Raw genomic sequence first — 26,676 nt, 5'->3', positions numbered from 1 at the left:
CAGAGCTCCAGCTTGACAATCCGTGATGGGCCCTAGTGCTCTTCACGATAATTTCACAGCTGTTTTAAGAAAAAAGGGAACTTTCTCTACCAAGTTGCAGAATACACGGGTATGAACTTGCAGTCTAGATAGCTTCATGATGGAATGGATAGGATGGAATGGCTGCCATGTTTTTCTGGGTAATTAAGGACAACAAGACACAGATACTGTGTGGACAGATACCCAAAAAATCTTGATGAATTTTCCTATCAGAGAAAGTAGATAGTGATCATCTTAAATTATTTTTTCTGTCACTCTAGAGGGCCGACTAATTCTCTGGGGGCAAAATCCGGGCCCCATTGAAATCTATGGAAGTTTTGCCATTGACTTGGAGCTGAATGGAGCCAGGATTTCACCCAATGAAAATCAGTCCCTCCAGTCCCACTGTGAATACTTTTGGAAAGGCAGCTTTCCAAAAAGTGGTCAGAATGCTCTTGCTGTTTTCTAAGAACTGTCATTATTTAGTGATCACCCTTGGGAATATAGTGATTGCCTCAGATACTATCTGAGGATCCAACCCTGCATACTTATGCAACTGCTTAGCTTTATCCCCATGAATAGTTCCACTGACTTCAGTGGGACTACTTCTATGCATGGAGTTAAGCACATGTATAAGTGTGTGCAGGATCCAGGCCTTAAATAGCTACATAACTTTACCTCAGTATCTGCAGCATTCAAGGTAATTCTTATAGTAAGCATAAGGAACAACACAGAAATCCAGAGATATTTGAGGAAAATTTATTTATCTATCTAAGGTAAAATTGGCAAGTTTTTAAGGATGACTGAAGGGACTGCTTTGCTTGGGATAGGGATAGGAAATGGGGCCCAGCTGGACCCACCCTCCTCCTAGCACCCTTTCAGACGTAGAACAATGCAGGGGAAACCCCATCATTCTGGAGAAATTAGGCCCCGGGTGGTGTTTCTCCTCCATCCCACAATGTGGCCTTGGGGAAAACTGAGTGGAGCCAGCCAGATTCAAGGAAGGAGGAGCAGATGCAGAAGCAGCCAAAGCAGGGACCTCTGGATATTCAGAGAATTTACTACAGTTTTGACTGGACTTTCTCTGCCCTGTGCTTATTGGCAGTTATCTTCAGCTAACCCTTCCCCTCCCTCTCAGGCTCTTCACCTGCCTTGAGACCTGCCCCTCATACCTTTAGCTCCTCCTGTCTCCTTTTCTTTCAATGTCCCCTCTCTCTTCCCTTTTCTTTCCAGCTAGCTGATCCTCTCCTATCTAATCCCCAGCCCTCAAAAATACACGGAACTGGCATGACATTTGCTGCCATCACATTGTTAACTCTACTTCTGTGTTCTGCTCCTTCTCTCACGCCATGATGGTCTTGTCTGCTTAGGGCTGGTCTACACTGGGCAGTTACATTGCAATAGCAATGTCTCTAGGAGTGTGAAAAATTGACACCCCTGAGAGACATTGCTATATCAACTGAAGCTCCAGTGTAGACAATACTAGGTCTATGGAAGAATTCTTCTGTCCACCTAGCTACTGCCTGTCATGGAGATGGATTACCTGTGCCAACAGGAAGGGTTCTCCCGTTGGCGTAGGTAGTGTCTACACTGAAGCTCTACAGCAGCACAGCTCTTCAGGGCAGGAACTGTCTACTCCTCTGTTTGTACACCACCTAGCACAAGAGGCCCCACTCTTGGTTGGTCCTTAAGCACTACAGAAATAAACAAGTTTAATGCTGTAATAAAAAGTGTCTGTGAAGCCACATGAGGAGCTTTGCATTACTGTAGAATGCTGAAAGGAAGAGATAGAGATTTTTGTACAAGAATTGTAAATTTGGCTGGTGTCCAGATTATACATCTTTCCTGGTATTAAGAGGAAAGAAGTTTTATAACCAGGAGAAGTCTGGGCTTGGAACCAACCCTACTATATCCAGCACTCAGCGATAGCCCTCAATGAATTTGGCAGCTAATTCATAGCATGCTTTTAGACCTCTGTGGAAGTGACAAGTGTCCATGGACACTAATATCATTAATATATAACATCTACATTAAAATATTAATTTTAATATAGAATGAATTGAATTACCAAGTACCCTTTTACTATTTATATTAAAATAACACTTTAAGGCCCCAATATTTAAACAGTAAGAGAGTCACCACCCAAAGAACTTAAAATTTAAATAGAGAAGAAAGGTGACAGAAGGGACGTATTCTACAGATGGGGACTTGAGGCAGCGGGCGATTGCATATATTGCCCAAGAGGGCACACAGGAAGTCTGTGGCAGAATTGTATGCAGTCTTTCCATATTTCCAATCCAGTGTTTAAACCACAAAAACATCCTTCCTTTGTGATACAGAGGATGATAATTCGTTTTATAACACTATGGCCACAAATTCAAAATTCTCGAAGAGCTCAGTAAAGACACAAGTAAAAGGAAAGGTCACTTAGTCACTATTCAACCCCTTTTAGCCCTAGAAGAGACGGTATAGCGTATATCCCACATCACAAAGGTGGAAACCACCAAGACAAGTCATTAAATTGTATTTCTCACAGTCATGTCATTTTCATTGTATAAACAAACAAAACAACAGTCATTAAAAGCTTTTAAGTTGCTAAGAACTGACTGCATAGTCATAGCATAACAGTATCTCTTTAATCATAACCAAACCCCATTGTAAGGCAACTTTCCACTGATGTGAAAGGACAGACCCTTGTATTCTTCTGCTGTTCTCCATATTTCACATGCATCCTGGCACAGAAGTTTTCAAACCTTTTTGTAGCATGAGCTGTATATTAATATAGCAATTGTCCCACATCTCTTCTGAATCCCCAATTGCACAGACCAGTTCCCTTCCTATTTACAAGCACATAGCATCCCAGTGGCAGCTACAGCAATTGCTAATACTGTACTAGGAAAAAATTAAGGTATTTTTAATATGATCTTAGCAGCTGGAAAAAAGGAGGAGAGTTAACACCATATAATCAGCCTGCACTCTGCAGATTGCCCCAAGAAAGTTTGAAAACCTCTGGTTAGCATCGTAACTTCTGTCATTGAGTATTACAGTTAAATACAGTAGGATGTCTAAGATGTGATTCAGCAGAGCATAAAAGCATGTGTTTAATTTGCAGAATGCACTTAAGTTCATCCCTACCCACCACACAATTAAGCATGGACTTAACTTAAGCAAATGCTTACTTCCCATTGACTCTGAAATAAATCAAAGTAAGTAATTTAAGTCAATGGGAGTTAATCAGGTGCTTAAGTGATTTATTGAATCAGAATCTAAGCATTGAAACTGACCTTTGAAAATAATACTTTCAGTAAATTTTACATAGAGAAATATAAAGACAAAATGCTGCCTGAAAAAGGGGAAAATAAAACAGATGGTTAATAATAAATGATACTTTGTAGTCACACTGCAGCGTTCATCTGAGGATCCCAAAGTCCTTTACAAATATCAGTGAATTAAGGCTCACAACACCCTAAGGGGTAAGGAAGTATTATTATCTCCATCTTACAGATTGGGAAACTGAAACATAGGAAGGTTAAATGACTTGACAACCCACTATCCAATAAGTTATAATTATAATTACACTGTAAGCCAGATCCAATCTGAACAATTCTCATTTTATAATAACTTGTGTATGTTCCATGCTCTACCTAATGGGATTAATCTGCAGGGAGATTTAGGTTAGACATTAGGAAAAACTTTGTAACTGAAAGGGTAATTAAGATCTGGAATAGGCTTCCAAGAGAGGTTGTGGAATCCCCATCACCGGAGGTTTTTAGAACAGGTTAGACAAACATCTGTCAGGGATGGTCTAGGTTTACTTCGTCCTGCCTCAGTGCAAGGAGCTGAATTGGACGACCTCTCAATGTCTCTTCCAGTCCTACATTTCTATGATTCTACCGAGGACTGAGTTTCATTTTATTCTTGTTTAACGATTAATGCCTCATGCTAGTAATATGCTTTTTATGGTACTGTGAATAAGAATTTATTTTGCTTACCAAGAGCCCAGTCCTACAGTCCTTACTCAGGCAAAACCACCATTAGCTCCAATGGGGATTGTGCCCGAGAGAGAAGCACAGGGTCTGGCATATATAATGTCTGTCTACAAAAATATCCTGTGCATTTTATGACAAAATAAATACTGTTTAAAAGGCTACAAATGGGGTTTTTCCAGAGTACGCAGTATTGGCCTAACTCTGCTTTCAACAACACCTTAAAAACATATATGACAGGTTTCAGAATAGCAGCTGTGTTAGAAAAAGAAACGAAGGACTTGTGGCACCTTAGAGACTAACAAATTTATTTGAGCATAAGCTTTCATGAGTGATGAAGTGAGCTGTAGCTCATGAAAGCTTATGCTCAAATAAATTTGTTAGTCTCTAAGGTGCCACAAGTCCTCCTTTTTTAAAAACATATAGGAACCAAGAATAATTTAGACCAGTTTAAAGCCATAAAGTTAATATGCTGCTAATTTAAAAGAGGGCTTGCTCCTTGGTCCTCAGACTGAAGGGGAAGGACATTTCACTGCAATGGGGACACAGAGGCAAATGATAAAAGTAGTATCATCTTTGCTCTTGTATATCCCAAATTCCAGCAGCCCAATTCCCCAAAGAATATAAAGGAGGCAGAAGCTCCCTTCTGAAGAGGGCATGACACTGATGCCTGAGTTTGGCTGCAGCTAAGCAGTTATATTGCCCATCCACACTTTTCAGTGCAGTACCTGTGCCCTGCTTCATCAAAGCTTTCAAGCATACAGACCAGTAAATATTATTGAATGGCCGACAGCCTTCCTCAGACCTCTCGAAAGAGGCATAGGAAATGAGAACAATTATGTGGTTCTTTTTGCAGCCCAAATGGGGAAATAAACTGGATCTCTCTCTTACAATAACGTCTCAACTTCCGCATTTTTGTGAATGAGAAACATACCAAACTAATACCAGCTTCAGAAAACTAGAGGGATCTGAACTTGGGCTCTTGTGGAAAGACGCATCTGGCACAGTGGCAATGCAGCAGGAGGAGAACTGGATTCTGGAAGTTTGAAATGGGCCTGCATTGCACAGCTCAGATTTGAATCTAAACTTCTTTAAAATTTGGGGGAGTTTGGACCCAAGATTTTTAAGTCAATTACAGAGATGGAAACTGTAAGGTTTAGGGTCTAGAACTGGACATGAACTTCTCCAAAATTCAGAGGTGTTTGGATACAGAATTTTCTGCTGCATTCCTACTGGAAATCAATCACAACTTTAAGGGACTAATCTCATCTGTGAGTACACCTGTCCTCTGTCTTCATCTGTTTTGTTCTTTCAGATTGCAAACTCTTCTTTAGGACAGACACTGTCTCTTGCTATGAGTCTGTACAGCACCTAACCATACAGTCCCCTGATCTCATTTGAGGGCCTCCAGTTAATAATGAGTAATAAGAACTTCAAACTCGATAAGGACAAGAGTCATGTAACAATGGGCCATTGGTACTTCTATTATAAGCAACTAATTTGCACAGAAGTGCAAGTACAGGTATACAGATGAGGATTATTCATTAAAGAGTTCATACATTCAGATTCAAAGTGTGAATTAGCGATTTAAATCTGATATATTTGAGTCTTATACATTTAAATTGACTTATGTGTTTTTACTCCTTGTGTCTTCACTTCCTGTGAATATCTTAGCAAATGAGCTCCCCTGCTTGAGTGTCCACACAAACAGCAATAGTTAAGCTAACTTTGCAGAATATCAATGGAGATGAAATCTTGAGTTTGTAAACATAAGTATTCACCCCTGAGACCTAATGTCTCAGGTGATTATGCAAACAGGGAATAGAAACATAACATGTGATCTGCAACCCCTAGTAAAACAGTTCAAATTTCTACTTACAGCTATCTGCTTGCAGTCGACCTGCAGAGCCAGCTTTACTCTCCAAAATTATTCAGCAAATTATTTTGAACAAGTCAGAAAATTGTGATGTGCTTGAGGGCAATTTGCAAAGAGACAAAACTCATCAAATAAATGAGTTATGACTTATTTGCCCTGTTTTAAGATTTGATAAGGCAATTATTTACAAGTTAACAAGATAATAACTTTATTCTGAACAAAATCATATCACAAAGGTCAGAGTTACTGATTGCAAAGAAGCCTATTTGATAGAACTAAATGAATGTGGCTTTAATAATTCTTTAGCATTAGTATTAAAGTAACATGCTGTAACTGCTATTATGAAATTTGAGAGACAAGGTGTGTGAGGTAATATTTTTTATTGGATCAACTTCTGTAATGAAAGAGACAAGCTTTCAAGCTGAAAAGCTTGTCTCTCACCAACAGAAGTTGGTCTACTAAAAGATATTACCTCACCCACCTTGCATCTTTTATATTCTGGGACCAACATGGCTACAACATAGTTATATCTATATCTGTCTATCTATCTCAATAAAATTTTCATAGAATATACATTATTAAACTTGAATTAAAAGTTGAGAATGTATGTCTATAATTTAAAAGTAAAAATAAAACACTTAAGAAACAACAATTATAAAACCAGGAAATTCTGAGTTAGGATTAAACTGAAAAGAAACCACATCTTCCATTTATGGTAAATTAGAACCTTTGAGACCTAGGAGTCAGACCCTCACCTGATGTAAAAAAGCATAGCTCCATTAAATTTAAAGCTCCCAGTTTATAACAGTTGAAGATCTGGGGTGAAATCTAAGCCCTGTTGAAGTAAATGGGCTCAGGATTTCACCCCTGGCTCCTAGATGCTAATCCGCTCAAAGCTACAAATAAAAATGTACCAAAATATACAACAAACATACAGTTACAATGGTGGAAGCCCACAGGATGGAGATCAAACTATCACTGAACTGCTCACAGGCAAATTTTCACTTGACTATGTGATCTGGGAAGCTGTGCTCTGTTGGGAAGATACCAGATTGCCATAGAAATTACTAGTAAACTATAGAGCCAGTTACAAAGTAACAGAATAATTATTACCGTGAAGTTCATACATTTATAACACAAGTACATGGCAGAATTGTACAGTATATGATGACCTGGTAGAATTAGAGAGACCGACAGATGCATATACAGATGAACTTTTACTGAACTGGGCACATATTCTGCATCTAAACAGAAGTTAATTTCCCTTTATTTATTGCCTTCAAGTAAATTTTTTAACTTAGTTGCCCTGTGCCAGCTTTGAGCATTCACATAGGAACACAGCCTCTAGTGGAACAAGTCACACAGCCACCTAACCTTTATTTATGAATTTTTATTCCATGATCATCGGCTTTGCCTTACTATCCCTATATCCATGTTAGGTTTACTGCTTACCAAGGAAAAAACAATTCTCTCTCTCAGATTCCCCTAGCTAACACCAGTTTATAAATAGTACTGGTGTATACTGGTTTTTTCAGAATACAAGAAGGTCAGAAAAAACATTTTCTTTTGAAATGAAAAAAGGAGGCAAAAACAAGCATTTTAATAACAGGCTTGACATGAGAGCAGCATAATACCAGCATGAATTACACTTGGTAGCAGACTTTTATTGGAAGCCCTAGATTGCTTTGTTCCTGTCCCTGACATAATATTCAAGGCTGGGTTTATGTTTATATTTGCACAGAATGGGGTTGTTCACTAGAGTCCATGCAAATCAAACACTTGATTTATGCACCGTTCCACTGGAGGGTGTAACATTAAATTTAATTTTGTGAGGAAAGCCTGAGGCGCCTCAATGCCTGTGGCTGACATTGTGAACTAGGCAGAAAGGTGCACAAGAATTCATTACTGTTTCCAATATGCGAAATGCAGCATTTGAATGAAACATTTGTCTCTTGTCAAAAGGGAGCAATGTCTGTTCCCTATAAAAATATCCCCCCACTCCCACTTTGATTTTATCACCAATTCAGCATACTGGACCCTGGGGTCATAGATGTAGCTGGCTTTTTGGGGGTGCGGGGGGAAAAAAAAATCACATGATCTTCATTGGAATGTTGAAGCATTGCCCAAGTTGGAGTGCTGCTACAAAGTACAAATATTGATATATATAAGTTCAATGCTTCACAGCAGCAGACTCCATTGATGTCCAAAGATGAGCATTTGATAGTTTCATGTGATATAATGGAACATTTTAAATTATTGCTGTTGGCCTTCCCTTTTATCTTTTATTTCAGTGGTCCTTAGATGCTCAAGCAAAAGGTCTTAAAGTTTGTCCAACTGACTAGACCCATATATAGTAGTGCTGGCTCAAAGATGAAACATCCATGCTTTATCCCAAGACAAAGACTTGGGACTTTAGATTGTCTAAATGGGGTCTTCGGATTTTCACTCTCGTTTCCTCCTGAGTTGTGACAGAGGAGCGTCAAAGATTGGCTGTTCCATTTAGAGGATAAAAAGATCCAAACCACCTGAACACCTTCGATCTGCAAAACTGGCTTGGAAATCTCAGCTAAATATGCTTTCTTACAAAACTTCTGATGCTTCCTGTTTCAAGTTGGGCTAGGCATAAAGCAAGAGACATTTTTATGGTATTCTGAAACTAGAAATTGCACAGAAGTGAAAGATGATGATACAAAGAAAGTTAGCCTAATGTTTTGACTACTGCTAAAAACTTTGGTTTTGGTTCACCTGGAGAAAAGGCCTATGTGGGGCAAGGAAGCTTTTATTTATCCATATGTGTTCTCCCATCCCTAAGGTGGCAGCCTGCAATGCCATTGGGCTGAGAATCTCTTCCACACATGCCCTCTCCATACATCACTAGCTACATAAACAGCTATACCCTTTTGACTGAGGCAATCTCCTCTCACCAAGCTGGACACTGCTACCATATTGGGGTGCAAAAAGGAGTAAAGTAAAGTAGACTTCACCATCCCATTGGAGATTATGAGTGCTTCCTCCATGACATTCCCTGCCCCTGCCATCTTGAGAAATTTGAGATTCAAGATCACTCCAAAGCCCAGGTCTCCCACGGGGCAGTGCTTCTGAATGAGTCATTTGGCTTGCCAAACCTTGACAGACTTTTGTTTTGAAATTCTGAAACTATTCTCTTTGTTCAGCTAATGAACAGTATGGTGAGGAATACACATAAAACAAAATTGATCCACTTCATTCATCATTTGTACATATGTATGGCTTTAAGGCCTTATAAATGGAGTCTGAGATTAAACACTTATAACTACACTCACAAACTGCTCAAAAATACTTCACTATTGGAAGTTTTGTCCCTTGATTATTTTCAATTAAAAGACTGACTAATGTCTAGAGTTTGCAGCTCTTTAGAAAGGGGTCTCCTGAGCGGGCCCTGTGGGGACACCATGGCCATGACTATAACAGGATTAAAGTTAAGTTCATGGAGGAAAGGTCCATCAATGGCTATTAGCCAGGATGGGCAGGGATGCAAAACCATGCTCTGAAGTGTCCCTAACCTCTGTTTTCCAGAAGCTAGGAAATGGGCAACAAGGGATGGATCACTTGATGATTACCTGTTCTGTTTGTTCCCTCTGAAGCACCTGTCATTGGCCACTGTCAGAGACAGGATACTGGGCTAAATGGACCATTGGTCTGACCCAGTATGACCGTTCTTATGCTCTTCTGTTCTAAAAGAATGGCTCAGACACTGTCAAACACCAGTTGCACAATAAGCTCTGGCAGCAGAAATCCATCCCACTCAATATGAATGAGAACTGGGGAAGCAGGGACTACGAGCAACTGGATGTTTTGCCCATTACCTTACTTTGAAATAACACTTTTTTCACGAGAAAACTAGTGAAAGCAATCAAGATGACAAAACAGGAGGAAGAAGAAAAGAGAACAAGGAGGGTTATATAAGGCATAGATACATGAATCTTCAAAGCATTGGAGTGCAGTTCGAATAAGGATTCAAAAGTGTAGACAGATACTTATCCAGATCTCTTGGCTGTGCCTATTTTAAGAGCTAGGTGGAATATGGCTTCCAATCCTGGGAGAAACTGTAAGATTTTGAAAAATGTTCCTGTCCCAAATTGGGACAAAGTCAAAAATTCTAAAAGCTTCACAAACGAACAAAAACAAAAAATCATATCAGATCAATTGAAATATTTCATTTGATCATTTGAAATGCTTTATTATGATTTCAACCTTCTTTACTCCTCCCTTTTCTTTAAAATGATAAATTAAGCTAAATTTCAAAACAAAATCATTGCCAACCAAAAAATGGAACTTTTTATTTCAAAAATGTTGAAAACAGGATATTTTGATAATATTGAAAAGTTTTGAGATGTACTCAAAATAGGAAAAAAAAAATTTGTCAAAGCTGGCCCTTTCCCATGAAAAGCTTTGGTTTCAACAAATAGCATCTTCCTCTGACATTTAAAAAAAATAAAATACCCTACCAGTTCTAATTACTGTTATTATTTTATTGTGATGGCATCCAGAGGCTCCAGATGAGATCAGAATCCCATTGTGCTAGACACTATGCACGCATAGTAACAGATAATCCCTGTCCTAATGATCTTACAGGCCAGAACAGACAAGGAAGGGAAAACAGAGGCAAAGTAACTTGCCCAGGGTCATGCAGTAGATCAGTGGCAAAGCAAGATATTGATCTCAGGTCTCCTTTCTTTCAGTCCAGTACCCAGTCCACAACTGGATCCATGCAGCTGACCTGTAAGGGTGTGTCTATACAGCCCACAGAAGCAAGCCTGCCAGCCTGGATCAACAGACTTGGGCTCCTGGGGCTACTGCACTAAAAATAGCCCGGTGTAGATGGTGCAGTTCAGGCTGGTGCTCAGGTTCTGAAGCCTAGCGGGGGTAGTATGTTGCAGCACCCCAGCTCCAGCCCAAGCTGCAACTTCAAAATGCTTTCTACACAGTTATATTTAGCGCAATAGCACTAGCGTTGCCAAGTTTCCACTTTTCAACCAGAATGCCCAGTCGAAAAGGGACCCTGGCGGCTGCAGTCATTAAAAGTCATAAAAAAGCGGTGCTGCAGGGCTAAGGCAGGCTAGTCCCAACATGTCCTGGCACTGCAGTGCACCCCGGAAGTGGCCAGCAGGTCCGGTTCCTAGGCGTAGGGGCCATGGGGCTCCACACGCAGCCCCCGTCCCGAGCACCGGCTCTGCACTCCCACTGGCTGTGAACTGTGACCAATGGGAGCTGGGGTGGGGCGGGCAGTGCCTGTGTGTGACAACAGTGCGTGGAGCCTCCTGTCCCTCCCACCCAGGAGCCAGACCTGCCGGCTGCTTCCGGGGTGCAGCATGGAGCCAGGACAGACAGGGAGCCTCCCTTAGCCCTGCTGCACTGCTGACCAGGAGCCGGCCGAGGTAAGCCTGCACCCCAACCTCGAGCCCCAACTCCCTGCACCAGCCGAGCCCCCACAAAACCAGAACCACCTCCTGCACCCCAACCCCCGCCTGAACCCACAGCCCCCTCCCACATTCCAAAACCCTCAGCCTCACCCCCTAGCCTGGAGCTCCCTCCTGCTGCAACCCAAACCCCGGACCCCGCCCACACCCCAACTCCCTGCTCCAGCCTGGAGTCCCCTCCCACACCCCAACCCCTGGCACCAGCCCAGTAAAAGTGAGCGACGGTGGGGGACAGCGGGCCACTGAGGGAGGGGTGTCTAGTTGGCAGCCGGTGTCAAGTGGAGTGCCCCAGGGGGCGGTTCTGGGGCCGGTTTTGTTCAATATCTTCATAAATGATCTGGAGGATGGTGTGGATTGCACTCTCAGCAAATTTGCGGATGATACTAAACTGGGAGGAGTGGTAGATACGCTGGAGGGCAGGGATAGGATACAGAGGGACCTAGACAAATTGGAGGATTGGGCCAAAAAGAAATCTGATGAGGTTCAATAAGGATAAGTGCAGGGTCCTGCACTTAGGACGGAAGAACCCAATGCACAGCTACAGACTAGGGACCGAATGGCTAGGCAGCAGTTCTGCGGAAAAGGACCTAGGGGTGACAGTGGACGAGAAGCTGGATATGTGCCAGCAGTGTGCCCTTGTTGCCAAGAAGGCCAATGGCATTTTGGGATGTATAAGTAGGGGCATAGCGAGCAGATCGAGGGACGTGATCGTCCCCCTCTATTCGACATTGGTGAGGCCTCATCTGGAGTACTGTGTCCAGTTTTGGGCCCCGCACTACAAGAAGGATGTGGATAAATTGGAGAGAGTCCAGCGAAGGGCAACAAAAATGATTAGGGGTCTGGAACACATGAGTTATGAGGAGAGGCTGAGGGAACTGGGATTGTTTAGTCTGCAGAAGAGAAGAATGAGGGGGGATTTGATAGCTGCTTTCAACTACCTGAGAGGTAGTTCCAGAGAGGATGGTTCTAGACTATTCTCAGTGGTGGAAGAGGACAGGACAAGGAGTAATGGTCTCAAGTTGCAGTGGAGGAGGTTTAGGTTGGATATTAGGAAAAACTTCTTCACTAGGAGGGTGGTGAAACACTGGAATGCGTTACCTAGGGAGGTGGTGGAATCTCCTTCCTTAGAAGTTTTTAAGGTCAGGCTTGACAAAGCCTTGGCTGGGATGATTTAATTGGGTATGGGTCCTGCTTTTGAGCAGGGGGTTGGACTAGATGACCTCCTGAGGTCCCTTCCAACCCTGATATTCTATGATTCTATGAGGGGGAATGTAGTGAGCGGAGGGCGGGCCTCGGGGAAGGGGCAGGGCTAGGGTGTTCAGTTCTGTGCAGTTAGAACATTGGCAACCCTAGGTAACAAGAGCTCCACAGCTGCCAACTCAGACTAGAAGGCTCGCTTCCACAGGCTGTGTAGACATATCCCAACACCTGCGTGAAATCCCACTGCAATCAATGGACTCTGTGTAGGAGCAGGAAGGAGTCTGGATTCAAGGGGAGGGAAGGGCCTGAGGCTGGATTTCCTGAGAGAACAGCCTCTCTCATGGAACAGCCAGGACTACTTTCTTACTAGAAGTTTGTGAAATATGAGAGTTTTTGCACATTGCACTTATGAATGATAAAATTGTCATGTAGATGGTTAGGTTAAGGTTGATCTGAAACCTGTCACCCTTCAGGTCAAAGCCTCAACTGGTGCAAATCTGCTCCACTGAAGTAAATGAAACTACACCGATTTACACTCACAGAGGTTCTAGCGTATAGTCTCCTTAAATGTGTCCTCATTAACAAATCTGGGGGAAGGGGGACACAGGATATAAATATTAGTGGGATTGCTGAAAATTTCCCAGTAAAGCTAAATTTAATATCTCTGAGATATAAGATATTTAAGTCAAAACAGTCACGTTTCCATATCAAGCATCAGGATTACCAGCATACTTGATGAAAGTTAAAAAGCCTTTCCATGCTTTAATTCAATTGCAGAAACTTATCATTTCCTTATTATGCACGTGGCATTTGGCCCACTGCTAAGCAGGAAGAGGCAGTTAATCCCTGCAGTTTAAAGTTTGTTAAAAATGCACATCACTGAACATTCTGAAACCCTGAAATATTTCATCTTCCGATGTTTGAAACATAGAAATAGGTGCACGTTCATAAAAGACTTCATCCCTTGCTCTTTCATAGACAACAGACTCAAGATTTATCTTCAAAAGAACTTGAGGGAGATGATGTCACTGAATAGAACAGGGCTTTGTAACTGAGAACATAAATGTCCTCAGCTCCCACTGAAATCAATGGGACCTGAGGGCATGCAGCACTTCACTGGATCAGGGCATCAATGTAAACAAAAAAAATAAAGACACATGATACAGTATTTGTAACATTTGAGACTCTATATACATTCCCGTGCACACCTATGCCTTCCTTTGGGATTAATGGTGGTTAATGAACACTTCAAGAGGTAAACTGAACCCTCTGAGTTTTTGTTTCTTTTGCCCCACAAATAACTGATCATACAGGATGCACAGCTCCATAGGCTGGAGTTCCTACAATGCAGCTCCTCCAACAAATCAAAGGTTAGGCCAGGCTACTTTGTCCCTGAGATGCTCCCTGCACTGACTTGAGAGACTAAACCATGCTTGGCAGTCATTGATCCAAAGAGGATCGAGAGAATGGGCAAGGGCTGATAGAGGCTGCTGCATAGATCATAGTCCTTGGAGGTCAGCTTTCAGCTGCTTCGGTGCCAAAGGGGCCAGGCAGTGCAGGAGTTAGACTAATTCAGATCCACACCAACAACCTGTGACTTGAGCAAGGCATTTAGTGGACATGCTAAAAAATGTTTATTCAGCAACTACAATCTCCTTGGAACATTGAACTAGCTCACTACTTGCTTTCAGAGGATGAAGGGCTACCATTTTTCAGCAGTGTGACAATTTATTCAAATGTATGAACAACTCTTATCACAACTCTGCATAGAGCTGGTTTCCACTCATTTCTTAGCAGGAAGATATTATACGACATGCATCTCAAGTAAAGTCATTTCTGTTTTGCACAGTCTAGCACATTAGACTTTGGGTAAAATTTTCAAAAGTGCCTCGGTTACTTAAGAGTTTCAATCCTACTGAAGGTAAATGTGACTTATGCTCCTAAACAACTTAAGCATTTTTGAAAATGGGACTTAATAGAAAATTTACAAGTAATCTAAGAGCTTTAGGAGCCTAATTCCCATTAGGCTTCATTTCTGGATGAAGGCTGAACTGCACCACTCCTGCAGAAATGAGGGGAAATATAAAACCATAGCAAGGAGTTTGAAACTTACCCAGCAATGGAATGGAAAGCCAACAAACTCACTGGCCCTTCCCAGTGTAAATATGCTGGAACGTTAGAGCACAACCAGAATTTGTGTCTACTGAACTCTCTTACACACAAACCAAAACTATAATGAAAATGTAGGCATCTTCCCCATGCATTTAGCTGGCAAACAACAAGAGAGTTGAGCTGATACTTTCAGATTTATGACAGAGCTGTCTGCCTTCTACATGCATTTTATAGGCATTCACAATAAATTAACTACTAAAGGTCCGCTCCATAGACATAGCATTACGCACCGTCAAGTAGGAAACTTGGATATGAATTCCAGGTTTGGTCATCTCACTCTCTAAACCAGTAAAGGTTAGGAGCACCCCCAACTCCTGAATGACTCAAGAGCGGCAACATCTGTAAGCCCATGAGCTACTTTAATGAAGCTCTGAAGGGAGTTCCATCCATTAGCAGCCAGAGGAAAGTGGGAGTGATCGTGCATAGCCCAGTGATGGCATTTCACTTGAGGACATTAGATGGGTTTCACAGAGAATCCCATTCAATCTCCCTTGGCCAGAAGAATGGTTGTGGCACTACAGGGTGTTTAGCATGTGGTGTAAATTGGAAAATAACACAATTCTTAGGTTTCTGACAAGACAGAGGAATCCTGCTCCCCTACTCAATATTCCCTACCCCACCCTAACTGCATCTGCATAGCAGCATGAAACATTAGAGCTGGGTGGGAATTGGATCTTTCATTTTGCAAGGAATATTTTACGTTTGGGGAAAAAATTCCATTCCAAAACAAAATGAAAGCAAAGAAAATTTGAAGTTTCCCATAAAACAAAAGTCCTCAAAAAAGCTTAGTTTCAGGTCAGTTGAAAATTTCTGTTTAGATAAAATATGAGTCTTTCTTTCCGATTTTGACTTTATTTTATATTATATAAAGTAAAAATAAAAAACCAAAAAAGCAGTTTCAAAATGGAAAAATCAAAATGTTCTATTCTGAAGAGGTTGAAACATAACATTTCAACCTCATCAAAATGTCTTTTTTTTTTTTTAATTTCTTTCAAAAACTTTTCTGCAAAATGTTTAGCTTTTGATGAATTGGCATTTTCTGTTAGAAAAATGTTATGTGGGAAAATTACAAGCGTAATATTGAGGAAGGGTGAAAAAAGGTGGCATCTATTTTTCCCCCCTTTGCACTCTATGGGAGAACTCCAATCTCCACACAAGCCAACTAAGACCTCAAACCATTTTAATACACAATACTGGAGGCCCGTAAAAATAAAATCCCAACAGTGACCTGCATTAGTGCAATGATATTTTTAAAGTGCTGGTCAGAATCAGCACTTCATTCTCTATAATGTGCAATGATCGTCACTATGTTTTTAAATCATCTCTGATGCAAGGGCCAAAGAATAATTGGGTCAGAGAAAGAGGAGAAAGGAAAGAGTGCTGGAGAGAGGTCAGAATAGGACCTGAGAAGATTCTGAGCCCAAACTCTAAAAACAAAGATAAGCCCCTAAAGCCAAATTCTGCAGTCCTTTCACAGGCAAAAGCATTAACAAATAGGAATTTTGCCCAAGCAGTAAGACTTCCAGGATTTGGCCCATCTCTTATGCAGTGTTTCATTTCACATGCAGTCTGAACAACTGCACATACCTTATCACATCATCCATGTTTTATAAGCATAGTTTTGATTCCCGGTCCCACACATGGCAAGGATTCATGATTAAATTATCTCTAAGCCCAACAGAACAGCAGTCTCAGAAAAAGAGGATGGCTGGGTTTGGATAAGGTGATAAAAGAAATAAAACTCTTTTAATGGAGTTATTGTTTCCTTTACTATATTACAGCAGCATCCAGAAATTGTCCTTATGATAAGCTGTCGAACATTACATGAACCTTCTACTATATTTAGTCTTTCTGCCTTTCCTTATTCATCCAGTCTTTTCTTAGTGGGGGTTTTTTTTTTTTAATCCCCTTGTATTGGCCTCCAGAGCCTGTTTGGAGCAATATTGTGAAGCAAATGACCAGACATAATGACTTTCCAAGGTCCTTGTGATTCCTTATTAACATTCAGTTAGCATAAGTCCTGACTTTATTATTGACTACATTGAATACACAATACACTGACCTCTGCCATCTGCAACTAAATCTCTTCCTGCAGATCTATCAAAGTGATTTCATACACAGAGGAAGTGGAAGAAAACAAAAGCAGCAGCTACTTGTCTTTTCCGTCCCAAGAAACTTTAACACTCGGGGGGGGGGGGGGGGAGCTGCCTTTCCTAATGTTCTTTTAGAGTAATTAGTATCCCATGCCTTCATCACTACTAAATATTGGAGCATATTCTCAAGGGGAAAAAACATGCCATACTAAAAAAACAAAAATCTTGGTAGAACCAAAGTAAGGATGGACAGCAATATTATGGACTAAATTCTACTCAGTTACACAGCAGTACTATGGGAGGCACAATCCTGCCCCCAAACTATCTGGGATACGGATTAGACAGCCTGGGCCACCCTTTAGGATGTGCACACACCTAGTCTATACTTCAACTTCCTATTTTTTTTTTTATTGCCCGCACCTTCCCACTCAGTTCTGTCCTTTTTACACTGTAAGATCTTTGGAGCAGGGACTGTCATTTATTATATAAAGTGCCTACCCAATTCCTGCAGCCCCCATTGGCCTGGAACGGCGAACCACGGCCAGTGAGAGCTGCGATCGGCTGAACCTGCGGACGCTGCAGTAAACAAACCGGCCCGGCCCGCCAGCGGATTTCCCTGACGGGCCGCATGCCAAAGGCTGCTGATCCCTGGCCTAGCACAATGCTGCTTTAATCTAAGGGCTTGTCTGCACTAGAAATGCTACAGCGGCACAGCTGCTCCGTTGCAGTGCTTCAATGTAGACACAACTTATGCCAATAGGAAGGGTTCTCCCATCCATGTAGGTAATCTACCTCTCTGAGAGGCAGTAGGTGGATCAAAGGAAGAATCCTTCCATCCAACTAGTGCTATCTATCATGGGGTTAGGTCGGCTTAACTATGTCGCTCATGGGTGTGCATTTTTCACACCCCTGAGCAACATAGTTAGGCTGACCTAGTTTTCCAGAGTAGGCCAGGACTAGATGTTAAATAATAGTAATTTACTAAAAATCTGTACATCACCTTGCTCAAAAACAAAGGGGGGGAGCCATGACTTGATTAAGGCTTCTAAACACTACTGCAATATAAATAAGTAATAGTAATGACAAATAAGAGAACTAGACACAACTGGAAAGCCTCATGAGGCTTTTCTTTTCATATATGACTATGCAGTCCATCAACAAAATTAGCAAGGCTGTGACTTTCATGGGACCCAGGTCTCATACCCCAGGTTTACTCTGCTGTAACAATTACTCCACTGGACCAAATTATGCTTTTGTGTATCCTGATGAATATCTAAAATAACACCATTGATTTCAATTGAGTTGTTCCACATTTACATGAAAGCACAATTTGGTGCAATTGGTTTTGATTCACACTGGAGTAAGCTAGATCAGAGCTTTTATTGTTGATTTTGCAGTAGCACCTAGGAGTCCAGCCATGGACAAAGACCCCAAAGTACTAAGTGCTGTACAAACACAGGACAACAAGATAGTCCCTGTCCCAAGGAACTTACAATACAACTTCTAGATTCCTTGACCCCCTTCACTGGAGCCATAGGCAGTGCTAGCCAACAGCCACCTGCAAGTTAAAAGCAGTGGACCTGCCTCAGAGTAGTGTGGTGTCATATATTGTCTAATGGTATTCTTCACTAGGATCATCAGAAATACGCAAGTGGATACCAACATGCAGGCATGGTAAAAACACCTTAGCCTGGACTATACTAATCTTTCCACTGTTGCTAGCACCGGTGACTAACAACTTTAAGATCTTTCTTAAAGTTAAGCATGTGCTGCTTTGCTGAATCAAGACCTTGGAGCCTGACTTCAGCATGCCTTAACATAGCATCTTTCACAGTTACCAGGGTATGGTAACACAGATAGCTTGTTGGCACAAAGGCAGGCACAATCTTCTCTAACAATAGTCAAATATTAATGGAAATGACAAGCAGGGGTATAAATACAAAGCTAATACTCCAAACACACATAATGGGGTAGAGGTGTTATGAGTTCAGTGTTAACGGTAACATTTTTAACCCAATTCTCACGTTCAGAGGCAAAATGGTGAGTGTAGAGGAGCAACAACTGGGGTGGGAGCAGTAATAAATTAATGGTGAAATTAATTCACCCTAATGCAAAGTCCATGCAACTATAGTGGTATTACATTGTTGTCAGTGCCAGGGAAAGTTTTTGCTTCCTTGTTAATGTCTTGAATCAACAATGCACTTCAAGACAAAGGCCAGGATACTCAGGTCAGCTTTAGACCTAGTCATTGCACTGGTGACCAGATATTTACCTTGACACAGCTTTTTGAGAAGATGGCTGAATTTAATAAGCTGTGCACATCACTTTTTAATAGATTTCTGTAAGGCTTCTGACTCAGTGCATTGAGCAAGTTTGTGCAATGTAATGAGGTGACTCACTGTACCTGGAAAGATAGAGTCATTGATAAAAGAGGTCTTTCATGGAATGGAAAGCTGTGTTCAAGTCAACAGCAGATACATGGCATGGTTTCTTATCTCCACAGAAGTTTGGTAAGTCTGCCTTCTGTCACCATTATTGTCCAGTGTTTGGTTGATGGATAAGCTTGAGGAGGCAGCTGTGAGTGGCATTGAACTGAACACGAGTCCGCTTCAAGATCTTGAATATGCTGATGACCTTGTCTTGTTGGTACAGCCTGGTGAATCACTGTAGCCGATGACCAGTCTGGATGGGCAAGATACAGCGCACATTGATCTGGGTATTAATCCAGACAAAAGTAAGTCCATGGGCCTTTACTATCAAGCAGCCTCCAGGCTTCAGATTACAACCAGCTCAGTATTAACTTGTCAGGACGGGACACTGAGCAGGTGACAAATATCAAATATTTGGATGGCACTGTACATAGTGCTGGAGAATGCTCGAAAGATGTGGACCCTTGTATTGCAGTAACAGTTATTGCCATGTTTTGGGTCATTCTGTGGGCACATTATAATATAAAGCTTGCTACGAAGCTGCAGATATATAGAACCACGGATATACCAACTCTATGGTACAGAAGTAAAACATGGGCACTGAGGAAGCCTGAAGGACATTGGATTGACATTTTCAATTCATCATCTTCATCAACTACTCCATATCAAGTGGCAGGATAAGATCAGAAATAAGGGTATTTGAAGCTGAATCCAGCAACTGCCTCTGTCAGCACTGATTTGGTTTTGGCGGGTTCCTTGGTATAGATATATTAGAGTGAAAGACCAATGAATTCAAAGCACAAGTTCCAAGGAATGCCACTACATAGCCAGCAATTATGTGGGCTACAAAAGCCTTGGTAGTAGGACAAGACTGTCCGTGATGGACATAAACTGAATATCCAGACAGACAGAGAGACTTTTCACACTCCATAGCCTGGTGGGTTAGGACACAGGCCCGGGATGTGGGAGACCCCCATCGTAAGCTGATTCAGAGTAATCTGGGATGAAAAAATGCACTAAATCAGCCAGAGTAGAGACTGGAATCTTCCACATCCCAGGCTGATGCCCTAACAACCAGGCTAGGCCCCGCACCCAAAAATAAATAAATAAAAATAATAATGGGGGAAAAAAAGCTCTGTGATTTCAATAAAAGAAGTTTTGAATCATTCTAATGTGAAACGAAAGTTAATTTTGAAGCCTTGAAAGCTGCTGCAAAACAGAATTGTTCTCCCCCAGCCAGCTGTACATGATATGCAATAATGCCAAACAAAACACCCCAAAAAACCAGCATCAGGAACAAAGGGTGGGAAATGCCTGCCTTCCACCAAAATCCATGCAGAAGCTGCTCCATTGGGCCTCTGCAACAGGAACTGCAAAGTTCATTCCTGAGATGTGCCCTCCAGGTAAGAGTATAGTCAGCATAGACTTTGCCAGTGCGCTAACATACAGTCTCCTGGGCCCATTATGTGTGCCCCTTGCAATGCACAATTAATATCCTGGCTGGCAACAGCCCCATGCATTTGCAGCAGAAACTTGTGGCTGTTTTGGTCTCAGCTGCATGTTTGTTGAGAGTGTGGACCTATCACAGCTGTCAAGCCACAGAGTGAATTCAAGTTGTAGCTACAAATACTCTCAAATCAAAAGGAATTTTAAAAACAAACCCCCAGAAGATGTGGCACGTGAAAGTCAAAATGAGAGTCACATGACCTCATTTTATTACCTGTCTTTTTCTACCTGTTTCCCATCCACGTTGTTCTGTATGGTGTCATGCTTCTTCCCCTCTCATTTTGTGGTATAATTCTGTCTATTTAGGTTCTTAGATGGCCTTTCATAAGAGCACCTCCCACGTATTTACAGATTTACCCTCACAACATCGTTAAGAGATATGGAAAAAAATATTACACCCATTTTACCACACAGGACACTGAGGTTCAGAGAGACATGCATGACAAAGCCAGAAGCACAAAGGAGGTTTGTAACAGAGCTAGGAATAGAACCCCAATCTCCTAAATCCCAGTCCAGAGTCTTCGCTACAAAATCATGCCTTCCTTTTGCCACTCCTTTTTCATTTAATCGTCGGTAGTGAATGCACACTGTTGTGTTCCAATTCTGAATTGGCACTTCAGATATGCAGACATGCCAATTCATCTCTGTGCAGAAATACTGGTGACCTTGCATTATCCTTCAACTATAGCACATTTCAAATGATCAGTTCTCCAGAAAGTATAGAATCACCACATAAACAACTCTAACAACCAGAGAATTCACTAACACATTATCTCTCTGATTTTCCTACATCCAAATTATAAGGATTTTGGTTTTAAAAAAAGACATTGCTCCACTAGAAGTCACAGAAACTAACAAAAACCCAAATCATTTGGATTTCATCTTTCTTTGTGTGTCAGTAACAGGGCAAACCTGAATATATTAATGGAGAAATGAACATGTGAATTTGTATATGGATCCCAAGATTTGCTGTCTACTCTCCCTGCTACTAAGAATTTAAAAAATCTAAAACCCTTTACAAATCCCCATTAACTATCATAGAGGAGGAACTTGTATTTCATTGACTGTAGTTTATGCAAATGGAATCAGAGGAATTAACATATTGGAAGGAGCTGACATTTGTCCTGATATATTGAATCGTTAGCATGACAGAATCACTTAAGCTGGATCTACTAACATCAGGTTTCCTCTCATTATTGACCCCTGCAGAGTAGGCCTGACAAGTGGTACTGCTGCAAAGTTCATTAATAATGTGGAATAAATCAATTGTTCGGGAAATACTGAAAACAGATGACACTGAACTCACACTTTTTGCAAATTCAGCACAAACCAGTTTCCATCAAGGACACCTGCTGTAACAATGTCCTTTTCTGACCTATTTTCAGGGACTACACTTCTTCACCACTGCCCTTTTTAGGCAACTCTTGGGGTGCACAGTATTGTTCTCAGTATGGGAATAGCTCATTTGCTATTAAATAAAAGCAGTATTATCTAGTATACAGTAGAACCCATGGACAGAGGCATTTTGGCTCAACAATGGGCATACCTGATGCGAATTATGGACAGAAATCATGATCCATGACCCAGTTTTACTTTCATCCATGAAGAACATGAAAACAATATGGGTAGGCCTAACTGGTTCAAGTTAAAGGAACACTGGCAAAGCTGGAAGAATCACACTTTAACTTATTTCTTTACTTACATTTGTTTGTAGTGTCCATGTAACTCCCTATGCCTTCATTTTCAAAATAATGTTCGAAGGAACAAAGTCAAGATAAAAAGAACCAGATTCAAAATCAAATTCCCTTGCTTGTGGTACTAACAACATGTAAGGGTCCAAATTCTGCAATACATATTAGAGCTCAAAGCAAAATATTGATTGTTTAATGTTGTATTTTGCTGCTCACAGAATGTCCATGAGCAAATTGTGATTTCCATTAATGTACTTATTATTCAAATTTACTCCAGTTTGGGGAAATGTTGTTTTTTTATGGATAGGTTTCAGAGTAGCAGCCGTATCAGTTTGTATCCACAAGAAGAACAGGAGTACTTGTGGCACCTTAGAGACTAACGAATTTATTATGCTCTAATAAATTTGTTAGTCTCTAAGTTGCCACAAGTACTCTTCTTCTTTATGGATAGATCTTACATTTTTGTTTTGTGGTCTGAAAATAATTCTCTGTGAGTATTTGACACATCCTAATTGCATCTTAGTCTCTGTTTGAAAGCTATGATTGGTCATATAGTATTACTCCCATTTCCTGGTTGGATGAACATAATTCTTACATAATCAGGAGGAAAGCTTGAAGAAACCTGAGCTTCAAAGAGTACAGATCTTTGTTTGCCATGTTTAATTGCTTCTGTGGCAGAGCTCTAGCAAAGGCTTTTGGGAATTTAGGCCTCTGCTGTGTGCCCCTCCCATACTATTCTAGTGTGAATACTTGAGTTTAAGCTTGAACAGTCTATAATCTTGGCATAGAGAATTTTAAAGTTTCCACAAGCATTTTAGCCAGTAATACCTGATTGCTCAAATGTTCACAAGAGTCAAATTCAAATGAGGTGAGAGGACAACATGTGAAATTACATTTTACATTTGAGAGAATACTCACTGAAAAGTACAGTATTAGTTCAGCCTTAGTCTCTTCTTAGGCAGAATTCCCAATAATAGCAATGGGAATTTTGCCTTAATAAGGACAGAGTAAGAACTGAAGGATTTGGCCCTTCTTTATTAAATGTAAAAGAATTTTAAAAACAGTTTTCTTTAAAAACAGTATGTTCTTTATTTACTTCATGCATTTTGCTCATGCGGATAGGGAAACCTGACTAGCCAGTTCCATGTGTTAATGCATGACCACTAACATACAATGCAGTTGTGTTTACGTTTCCAATATTTGTGGGAATGTTTACATTTATTAAAGATATAGGCCTGGTTCCTGCTCCCATGCAAAATCAATTGCAGGATCAGGCCAATACAGTTAAAAAAAATTTTAATGCAACATAAACAATCTATTTTGTAGCAGCTTTGTAACTATTTTTAAACAAAAAAAAAAATCTATGTTTTTGGTCTATACTACTTGACAGTGCCACTTCTCTCCTTTACCAACTCCCCACCCCAATAGTAATAAGGCAAGGCATGGAATACAACAACAAAATTGGTAAAGCATCAGATTTTCCTCCCTTAGTAAACAGGCTTTGCACAGGAGTCACTGTTTGGGAGGAGCAGAGAAACTTTCCCCCAACTTGGGTCATAGGATTCAATGAAGTCAGGATTATACGGGGTGTGAAGACCCAATCCTTCCTGGCACTTAGAGTCCATGACAGTGCTGAACACCCACGACTACCCTCAACTTCAGGGGGAATTGAGGCACTCAGCACCTTGTAGGACTCTCAAAGCCCTAAGAATTTGGCCCATTACATAAATATCTTTTAAAACTGAATCCTTGAAACAGGCCCAGAAGTGCAAAAATGTTGAATGCTTGATACTTCTGCAATTTGTAATTAGAAACAAATCAGCCATAAGTGATTTCTTTATTTGATGTGAGCCTTGATTTGGCTTTACTCAAAACACCCAAAGGTTTCTTCCCGCCCGCTTCCTATTACAAATGTCTATTTAATAATTGCTCCATACTATGGGTTGACTCAATAAAGGAGCCAAATACTGATTTACATAAAATACTGTTATGATCCCACAGGAAATCTGTGGCCTCACACCCCAAATCAGTTATCCTGTTTGGTTTTGGGTGGCTCTGCTTGTTCCTAAGTAATTCTTCACTGATGGATTTTGCTGCTTTTGAAGACAAGACAATTGCATAAATACGCATGGAAAAACCCACCCCAAGAAACAAACAGTGGTATTACAACCTGAGATCTATCTAGTGAAGTGCACAGATCCATTAGCAAACAAAAACTACAAGTAGTGACAGTTATAGGTTGCAGCAGGACACAGCCCACCCAGCCACAACTTTAAAGGAATGGTAATAAGTTAAGGGGAAATACTTGTGCATTGCTTTCCACTTTCAAGTTGCCTACAACACTTGATATAACACACCAACTCAAACTTGCACTCTAGTGCAAAACCTTAAGTGACCTCATATTTTTTACATCAATTATATTAACAGAGCAGCACATCTCACTGTCATTCCTCCCGTGCACTGGGAAGTTAATTTGCTTTAACACTGCTTGAGTTGCACTGGTACCACTACCCTGTTGTAAACCGCAAGTATACTACACATTTCATTTCATTTCGAATTGCAATTTTAATTTTGTTTTTCAAAAATATGTGGGTTTGATTTTTGACTTAAAAAACACTCGTCCCCCTTTTGCGGGAAAAGTAAAAAAGGGATAGAAAAGGAGTTAAAATCTCTGAATATCTGAAAACTAAAACCCAAAGATTTTCTATTTTCCAAAAAGAAAACTTCAATTTGAAATGAACGTTTTCATTTTATTTAGACTTTTTTCACCACACTCTAATTGTTTATGCAATTTTTTTTATTTAAAAAAAACAACACAATTTTTGTAGGAAAAATCAGTTCAGTTGAAAAATTTCTAGTTCTGTTCGGATTCTTATACCATGTCCATCCCCCAGATATCTGAGCACGTGGAGTACCACTGAGATAAAGCTGACCAACATCAAATGATATCAAGGGCAACTGCATTAGAGAGAGCTCAAGACAAGATTTCAAAAGGCATTATAGGTCAAGGAAAGCGCCTTGAAGCTAATATGGAATTTCACTGGCAACCAGTGTGTGATTGAGACAGAACTAGAATTATGTGTTCGCTCCATCTGGTGCCAGTCAGAATCCCAGCAGCCACATTTTGTACCAGCTGCAGTCTGTTAATTGTGTGTTCAGGGAGACCAGCAAAAAGGGCATACAATGGTTCAAACTGAATGAAACAAAAGCAGGAACAAATACCTCTGCTTCAGTAAGGGTGAGGTGATGACACAGTCTGGCAGTATTCCTAAAGTGATAGAAGGCAGATTTCGCCACAAGAGAGTTTCAACTGCACATCATGCATTTCAAATGTGAGAGCAGAGTCAATGATAGTCTCCTAACCCTCCTGACCAGCAGAGAAAATTGCAGACACACTAAAAAAAAAAAAATAGAGTTTAAAGTCTGAAGCCATACAATACTTCTGTTTGGGTTTTCAAAGAATGCTTTTAGACATCGAAGCCCGGATTTTGATCAGGCAAGCAGACATCTCCGATGGGGCAGAGGGACTAATTCAATAACAAATCAGTGGCCTGACCATATGAAGGCAACATCAAGTTGGTAGTTTAAAATGACTTGGGGATGAACATGTAAAAACAGGCCTCTAGGAAAAGAACCCAGTGTGTCAATAGCCAGTGTAGGCAATATAAATGTAAAGGGTCTGATTCTCATCTTGCGTATACAAGTGTAAAATTAGGAGTTATGCGGATATAAAATCAGTGTGAGAACAGAATCAAGAAAAAATGGCCCAATTTTGCATTTCTTCTGTGCACAAAACTCTCACATACTTATCCAGAATTAAAAAGTGATCAAAATTAGGCCTAAACTGAATTAGGGCCATTTTTTTCCCTAAATAAGTGTGTCCACACAGGGACTTAATACAGTTTAACAAATCCATTTTAAATTCACATCCTTAGTTAATTCAGACGAACTTTCTTTCATATCCCCATGCAAACAAGCCCTTAGTGAGCTCACAACAGGGGCTGGTCCAAAAAACAAAGCTATGATCCAAATTTGATTCAGACCTTTCTAAAATTTGGGGACTAGTCAGATTCAGTAAACAAGGTGGGGGGGCTAAAAACACAAGAAATTCTTAAATTTAGATATGAGCATGTAAGTAACAGATGATATACCCCCAAAACACCAGCAGAGCAATAAGACACAAGTTTTAGCTGGACCGTACCATCTTGCACATCACAAGGGATATAAGATATTTCAGTGCACACTG

Source organism: Lepidochelys olivacea (genome assembly GCF_965140295.1).
Source record: "Lepidochelys olivacea isolate rLepOli2 genome assembly, chromosome: 4".
Lineage (NCBI taxonomy): Eukaryota > Metazoa > Chordata > Testudines > Cheloniidae > Lepidochelys > Lepidochelys olivacea.
This window is presented reverse-complemented; position numbering follows the sequence as displayed.